At 37.0% G+C, this 8,238-nt stretch overlaps 1 long non-coding RNA gene across 6 annotated transcripts; it reads left to right on the top strand.

Annotated features, from left to right (window-relative positions):
• Positions 1–1,481: 1,481 nt before the first annotated feature.
• LOC113298208 lies at positions 1,482–5,561 on the top strand. 6 transcript variants are annotated; one of them, XR_003334081.1, is made up of 6 exons: positions 1,482–1,698; positions 3,011–3,117; positions 3,714–3,937; positions 4,219–4,561; positions 4,883–4,956; positions 5,106–5,561. It is a non-coding gene; the product is annotated as an uncharacterized LOC113298208 (long non-coding RNA). The 6 variants fall into 6 exon arrangements; XR_003334084.1 differs by having other exon boundaries at positions 1,483–1,698; positions 3,053–3,117; XR_003334083.1 differs by having other exon boundaries at positions 1,483–1,698; positions 3,019–3,117; positions 4,252–4,561.
• Positions 5,562–8,238: the final 2,677 nt, after the last annotated feature.

Below are 8,238 nucleotides of genomic sequence, written 5' to 3'. Positions count from 1 at the left end.
ACTTTGAATTGAAGTAAAATTTCAGATTACAAAATAAAAATGAACTTGAAATCTGATTTTAGAGTAGTCATGAATTATATTGGCATAATAAGAGCAACCACTAAAAGAGAAACATGACAAACGGTTGGATAAAGGTTGAGAAGAAGAGTTACATGACATTTGAAATGGTAATTTATGACTTCTACCTAGCTTACATTTATTACGAACGTATGGTCGCTTTGCAACTGATATATCTAAAATCTTACATACATGTTATAAAGTTTGAAAAGAGGATGGCCTAGTCTTCCATGTAAGATAATAGTAGTTATGAGCTGTAGTAGCAGACAATGCAGTTGAAGATGTTGATTTGACTTGAATTTGGTGGCGGCAGTGTTGGTAAGATGTAACGGATAAAGACCATTCTCATGAGGATTTTGGAAAAGAATCGTGAGGTCAGATCCTAAAAAACCCATGAGAGTCAAAGGATCGGGTACAATGATTATCAGAAAATAAATTTATAAACTGATAATTAGTTATGTGTGGACTTAGGAACAACAAGCACATTGTTCAACGAAAAGAATGATCACTGCCAGTTATATTAGAAGGGCCAAATTGAGAGATTGGCATACCTTGTCCACTTCCAGTAGCAATTTGGTTGCATCCATCATAGAGAGGAAGGTTGGTGAGGAAGTTACTATCAGCAGTGATATGTTAGTTTGCTCCGAAACCATCATACCAAGTAGAGTCTTTTTCATGAATTGTTTTCGCAACTAACATAGCTCGAAGATTGCGAGGAGGAGTGTGACCTTGGTATGTGAAATTGCGTATGTGTGTGCATTCCAGAGCAGTGTGGACGTTCTTGTGACAAATCTGACATTAAGGTGTAGATGATGAAATAGGTTCATAAAAAGTTGGAGAACCATCTTAGGATCTATGTTAGGGTACCGACCCTAAACTCGTCATAAGCCCATGGGTAGAACTCAACTCGAAAACCGGTTGACTAGATGAGGGAACCCATTGACTTACAAACTACCAATTAAGCCCCATCTAACCAATGTGGGACTAGGATCCCAACATCCCACCACGCTTCCAGACCCAACGTCCTCGTTGGCCCACTCTATCGACACTGACCCGAAGGTAGCCATTTCTCTTATGGCGGCTTCACTCCCCTATCAATATTCAATGCGGGTGACAACTACGCCCATACATAGGTGTCCCAACACTTTAATCTAGACTATAGGTCACCCCTTCCGTGGAGCGGACATGGGTCGTGGTGGTTGGCTCTGATACCAATTGTTATTGTTAGGGTACCGACCCTAAACTCGTCATAAACCCATGGATAGAACTCAATTCGAAACCAGTTGACTAGATGAGGAAACCCATTGACTTATAAACTAGCAATATGGGACTAGGATCCCAACAATCTATTGAAATATAAATGTTAAGATCTTCCTCCAGGACCACAACCTCTGAAACTGCCATAAGAACCTCAAAATAAAGATTAAGGTAGACAATAAACAGATAAGGGCTAGCTACGAGCTAGATACAGTTTCAGTGTTATCACATTTCTTTTCATGCCATTATAAGATTTCTCATTTTTCATTATTCATCTTCTAAAATTTGAGAGAGAGAGAAAAGAAGAAAACCAGAGTGATGTAAATCGGCCATGGTATCTTCTTCTTTTGCTAGACTGACGACGGGAACCAATATTAGCGACAGGTCTGAATCTCTCTCTACTTCTTCTCGTTTCTTACACTGTCTTTCTTCTTCGAACTTATTATTATTGAATTATTAGGTTTTGAGTACTTATGGGTCTAATCCACCACTCTAGGTTTGATATTGATGTCACTATAGTGGTTTAGGTTTAAGGTTTTTCTTTTAATTGGACCTTCTGATTTGATGATTTAGAGTTTTTACAATGCTGAACCGTGACGATGGTTTTTGAAGTGTTTGATTTGTGGTTCCTTAGTATTGCTAATGTTCTTATAATTATATTTGTATGATGTAGAATTTATGTTTGTTCTTAGGATCCTTATTACATTGTTAAGTCATACTTTCATTGATTCCTAATATTACAGTAGGAAACGTACATATTGGTTTGCTTTCAATACCTGTTCACTTGATCCTTAGTGGCTGCTTCATTTGCGCAACGGGAAAGGAAACTTTTGTTTCTTGATTTTATTTCTGTTCGTTCTTTGATAAATCTAGCTCTGCAAATTGGGCATGGAAAACCTGTATTGTTTGTCTGTGGCATCTCTGTCTGGCTAACATGGTGGATTTTAAAACTGTAGCTAAGCCTGTCATGTTGATTTGGATTGGATATATGTAAATATAGTTAACCATCTCTGTTGGCCCCTAGTTGCTTAATCTGAATGATGATAATTTTGAAGTTTGTAGCCTCGATTTAACTTTTTTGAATTAAATACAGAATCCTGTCAGGCATAGTGTTGCCTTAGTCTTGCACACCTGTTACAAATCCAGCTAGTTGTTATAATCCGGACTCAGTGATAATACATAGCTATATCTAAGCATAGCCAGTAGCTAGATGCAGTAATTCAAAACCTGATGAACCCTCAGACTTTACTCACTTTGTTGTTATCATTATCTCAATGCCATTCTATCATCCAAGGGAGTAACATAAGGATAAAAAATTGGCTGGATTTGAAGAGGCACCGCCATGATATTGTAAGAACTTGTTGCATGTAGGAGGTTTATGACTTATGCTAGGCAGCAACATATCCCAAAAATTGGCTTAGGGTTATCAATATGCATATTTTTCATGTTAATTGAATAATTTTGGCCATATGTATAGTCGAGTACTCTTGGAATTTGAACTGCATTGAAAATCTTACTATATCTTCTACTTTAATTTCTTGGAGTAATGAAAAGCAACTTTCACATACGTGTGGCGTTTGGAAAATAACAAACTAGTGAGCTAGATTAGATAGAGAAGTACATGGGTATTGAGCTGTTTGGAGAAAAATTTGTGCATTGCTCTATTTTTTGTTTCTTGACTTCGGATCAATTGAAGCTATTTAGTAATGGCTGGTCATGGTGCATGGTGACGATCTAGCCACTGGAGTCGATTTTCGCAATGGCTTCCATTTTTGGTTTCAACTCCGTGTAAATGAAAGAAAGGTATCTTCTGTTTTGATTATTATGTATAAGTTAGTGCAATGTGGAAAGTGCATTCCCAATGCTATTTTTGTTACACGTTATTGGTTACTTAATGGCTCGGTAGAGTTGTTGTTGTGGAACAAGGAATCCTGCTGTTTAGTCTTCTTATGAGACCATCTGCTAGGTTGTAGGTAAAGCAAGCTAAGCACAAGCACCTGCCTGCTAGATGTGAAGTGAATATTTGGTAGCCGATTAAACCGGGAAGGACAGAAACCTGTAAATTATAGGATGAACTATCCCAATACTGGCGATTACGTTCTGTTATATATATAGGAATTTACTTTTTTCTGATATGCCTGCTTAAAACACTTTGATATAGTAATAAAAAAAACACTTCGACATAGTTCGATGTTTTCATATGTTTATTTATCAATGATCTTAATTTGGAGTTCGGTGTTTTCATCAGTTTTACGATTTTCCGCTGGTATTCCCAAAATGCTTATAAAAATATGTATTTATTAGTTAGAATGGGTCCGGAGAAAAGATGATGTATGTCATGCACAAAGTTTTTGTCCTACATTTTCTTATCCTTAATGGTAAGTATTTTCTTCTTTCAGATATTTCTTCTGCAGTTGAAGAGAGGAAGTGAATCTGGTGAATACCATGGGCGAGACTGCTAAAAAAATTGGTGTCTCTGGCCTCATTTCGTATTGTGATGATCTTGTTAGAGTTCTTCAGAACAAAAAGGACATTAATAATTTGATGCTGTGTACTGACAATGTCGAATTGTTTCAATCATCATGTGATGGGGATTTTTCCGAGGTTCAAACTTCTTTGGAAGGTTTGTTCAGTTTTCCTCCTAAAATTTCTATGCCTTTTTGCGAGTCTCTGTAAAAAGATTTATTCCTTGTGCTTTCGTTACGCATCTCTTTATAAGTATAATGTTCTTCAAGTAGTTCAACTAGATATAGTATCTAAAACATCTGATGCAAAGAAATCTCGTTTTAGTATCTTTTCTTGTTCATTGTGTCGAGTTTTGGATTCTCTTCCATTTTTCGTGAATGACCATAATAATAGTCCAGTAATCAATCATTGTTCCAATATTACTTCCATCTGTTGTAGCCACTTGACAACCTCCTTTCCGACGCATATCAGAAGAAGATAGATGAATGCCAGCGAAGGATAAATGGTGTGAAAAGTGAAGTTGTTAATGATGCTGAGTTAGATTCTCTCCAAAAAGAATATGAGGAACTTAACAGAAAAAGTTGAGTGTTCTGTTGATTTTTGAGGTGTCCCTGATGACTTATGGCCAGGAAACTATAGTGGTTTTGGTTACTGATATTCTTTTGTTTTCAATTCACACAATTGTCAGTGACAAGATCAACGAGCTGGAGCAACAGAGGGTTTCGCTCGAAGAACGAGAGCGGAACTTGAAGAAAGCTGATAAGGATGAATTTAGAGAACAGTAAGTATTTTGATGATTTTACTGTCTTGCACCAGTTCTTTTCTTGTGGTGAAAAGAACGCTAGATTGGCTAGTTATGTAGTAAACAATATTCAATATTAATTAGACTGATTATCAGCTAGTGATAATGAGCATTTACTTCATCTCCTGCCATTTGTAACAATTACATTAATCTGTTTACATTCCTGAGTTAGTCAATGACTCTTGATGGTTCTTGTGATACTTATTAAAATTTGGGTTGAATGAAACCAAGGGGATAGGTTGAAGTTATCCTTCTACGCTTTTGAATGTGGAACTCTGACATAAGTTTACTTGACCGCAGGAAGAAGCTGTCCATGTATGCATCTGTGACTAATATCATTCCAAATATGGATATTGGAACAAAAATTTCTGGTCGTATCCTTTTCCTAGAAATGTGTAAAAAGATGTATCTTTTGTTGTATGATTGATGAATCGTGGACCATCAACACTAATTTTTTTCTATTGATCATGGTGGAAAGTTAAGTTGAGTCGCTACTCTTGGGTTTTCCTTAATTGAAGTACAGATATCGTGGAAAGGGAAAAAAGGACTGTGGAAACATTTGAATTTGAAGCAGCAAACTCTTGGGTTTTCCTTAATTAGAGATATGTAACAGCGTCTGGAAAACGATCTCTTGAGAGCTTTACTAGATATGGTAAATATGTGTTAGATATGGTGGATTTGTTACTAGGGTGCGTTGAAAGTTGTCACAGTCTGGTCCCTCTGCCTCTGCCACTCCGAATCCTGACAAGCCTGAAGCTTAAAGTTGCTGACGAGCTCTTCCTTGCCGTCTCTGCACTGTTGTTGGTGTCTTTTTATTTATTTTTATTTTTTTCAATTGAACCCTTTTACGGTGTTTATTGTGGGATTTGGCTGCTTGTTATATTTTGTTGTAAGTTGTAACCTTCGCTCCCAAGCTTGGTATTTTTGTTACTGTTTCTTCTCTTTCAAATCTTTTATTTATTAATTTTTATTTCCCTTTTGCAGCCTGTAAAATTAGCAATTGTTTTTTTGATGATTTAGTGTTTTTACGATGTTGAACTTTGATAATGGTCTTTGAAGTGTTTGATTTGTAGTTAGGATCCTAATTACATTGTTAAGGTATCCTTTTTCATTGATCCCTATATCCTGTAGGAAACATACATATCGGTTTGTTTAAAATTCAGTTGATCCTTGTTTTTTTCTTTTTGTAAATTAGGAATTCAATAAAAAACTAACTTTGGGTGTTAGTGACCACAGGTACAAGGTTAGCAGAGCCATCCATTATCAGGTGAGATCTGATATTAGATTTATCTGCTGATAAATGGGTTATGAATGCAGGATTTTTTTTTATTTTTTTTTTCTTCTTCTTTAGCCGGTTAATCCGCAACTGCATTTGCTGTTTGTAGATACCAAAAATCTACTGTGCCACGTGGCACAATATTAAAGGTGGAGCAACTTATTATGTTACAACATCGCACACTACATCTCTCCTTAGGATGCTAAGTTATGAAGTTATCTCTATCAACGTGTGGCGGAATGTTAAAGGTCGGAGTATCAAAGTACGCTACAACGGAGTATACCAAATCACTACCAAGATCGCTTAATTATTAAGCAATAGGTTGTAGTATAGGCACATGGGTGTGTCTGTCAGAGGTAGCTGAGCAGTCTGCACAACTTTTAGTACAAAGGCACAGTCGTCAACCACGTGGGCTCAAAGTACGTGGCATCCTCTGACTGGCGAAGGTATGCGGCCAACGGAGGTACAACTTGTACGGAGGCTTCACAGTTCACGATGACACGTGGGGGAAGCTAAGGTGGCATCGTCCGATTGGAGATGGTGGGCGGCCAATGAAGGTACAATATGTACTAAGGCTGGGTAGTTCACAAAGGAACGTGGGTCAGCTGAGGTGGCAGAGTCCGATTGGATAAAGCTTGCGGTGAACGAAAATACCATTGGTACGGAAGATATATCAGGATATGATGGACCCAAAGACAACAAAGATATATCTGGAGCAGAAGAGGCTATAAATACCAAGCTTCACCAACAAAGAAAGGGGACTTTTGGGTGAGTTAGGATTAGAGAAAAGACTCATCTCTCTACTTTCTCTCTTATTTACTAGAGCTTCATACTTTCTTTAATGGAGTTCTTCCACCCAAATGTAATAAGATCAATAATAAACTTATCATCTTTACCCGTGGACGTAGGTTAAGATTAACCGAACCACGTAATCTCTTGTGTGTTGATAACTTAGATGCACTTACATTATCTTCTCTCTTAGAGATTTACTTACCGAGTTATCTCTGTTTTCTGAGTTATCTCTGTATCCTGAGCTATCTCTGTTTTCTGAGTTATCTGTTCAACAGAGATCCCTCTTCATTTAGCTTATTTGCTTACTCGTCTCTGTATTACAGAGATACCTTTGATTTCTTAGCAATCGCTCTTGCGAAGTATCTTTACTTACTTAATATATGATCTTCTAAGTAGATCTTATTTCGAACATACCTTTTACTTAATCAACAATATCAGTTCAACTGAGGTATCCATACTACTTAGTATATGATCCTCTGAGCTGCTCATATTACGTAGACTATGGGAAAATTAGTAGTCACACTGTTCTATGAACAAAAAATAAAACCCTGAAAAATTTGACAAGTCTCTACTATCTTCTTCGCCTCTAGAATAACCCTACTTCTCCAAGAGATTGAAGACTTGATTCCGTTAAGATAGTCATACAAAAGTTTACGGTCTCTTTCAATTATAAAGTTGCTAATGTTGGTTTCTTTAGCCCACCGCGATGCCTGAAGAAATTCTAATGCTCCTGCTTTTCCAGGGTCTGATGTTAAGTTTGGTCCTGTTGTTCCTGCGTCAAACTTGCTTGAATCATTTCTCAAAATTAGAATCAAGTCAAATGGTTTTGACTTAGAAATCCAAACATCAACAACATTATTTATAATCTCAGGTTGGACCTGTTGTTCAGGTTCTTTCCTAGGTTCCGAAGTTTTCATCTTTATAGTGGTTTTATTTTCAGTCCAGAAAGGGCAAGGGCAATGTGTATTGTTTTTCGGTGGCCGAAATGCTAGATACCCAAATATCTCCTCAGCAACTTGTTGCAAAGCTACTAGTCCATGACTATTCTGTCGGACCCATTGTGGATCCTTAAGGGTTCACTATTCCGTGATGAAGGGTTTAAGTTGGTACCATCTCGTGGGGGTATGTAGCAGCTTCGGTATATGGCATCTATGTCTGGTTATCATTGTGGATTTTAAAACTTTGTCAAATAGATTTAGATTAAACATACGTAAATATAAATGTTTGTTGACCCCTAGTTGCTTACTCTGAATGATAGTAATAATACTGAAACTGTAGCCTTGGCTTACATATCACTTTTTTAATTAAATACATGATCATGCATGCAAGGCATATTGTATGTTACAAATCCAACTAGTTTGTTGTTATAATCCAAACTCATTGATAATACATAGTAGCTATATAACTTGATGCAAAATTTTAAAACATGATAAAGCCTGGCTAGTATGAGGCCTATTATTTGAGGCTTTGATCTACAAAACAATCCCTCACGAAGGATCGACTCATCTTTGAGCATGAATCATCACTTTGTGCCACCCTGACAAGCTTGCCAATAGCCTCATATGGGTATGAGAATGGATAAGGGTTT

This window comes from Papaver somniferum, chromosome 7 (assembly GCF_003573695.1).
Source record: "Papaver somniferum cultivar HN1 chromosome 7, ASM357369v1, whole genome shotgun sequence".
NCBI lineage: Eukaryota > Viridiplantae > Streptophyta > Magnoliopsida > Ranunculales > Papaveraceae > Papaver > Papaver somniferum.
This window is presented reverse-complemented; position numbering and strand designations above follow the sequence as displayed.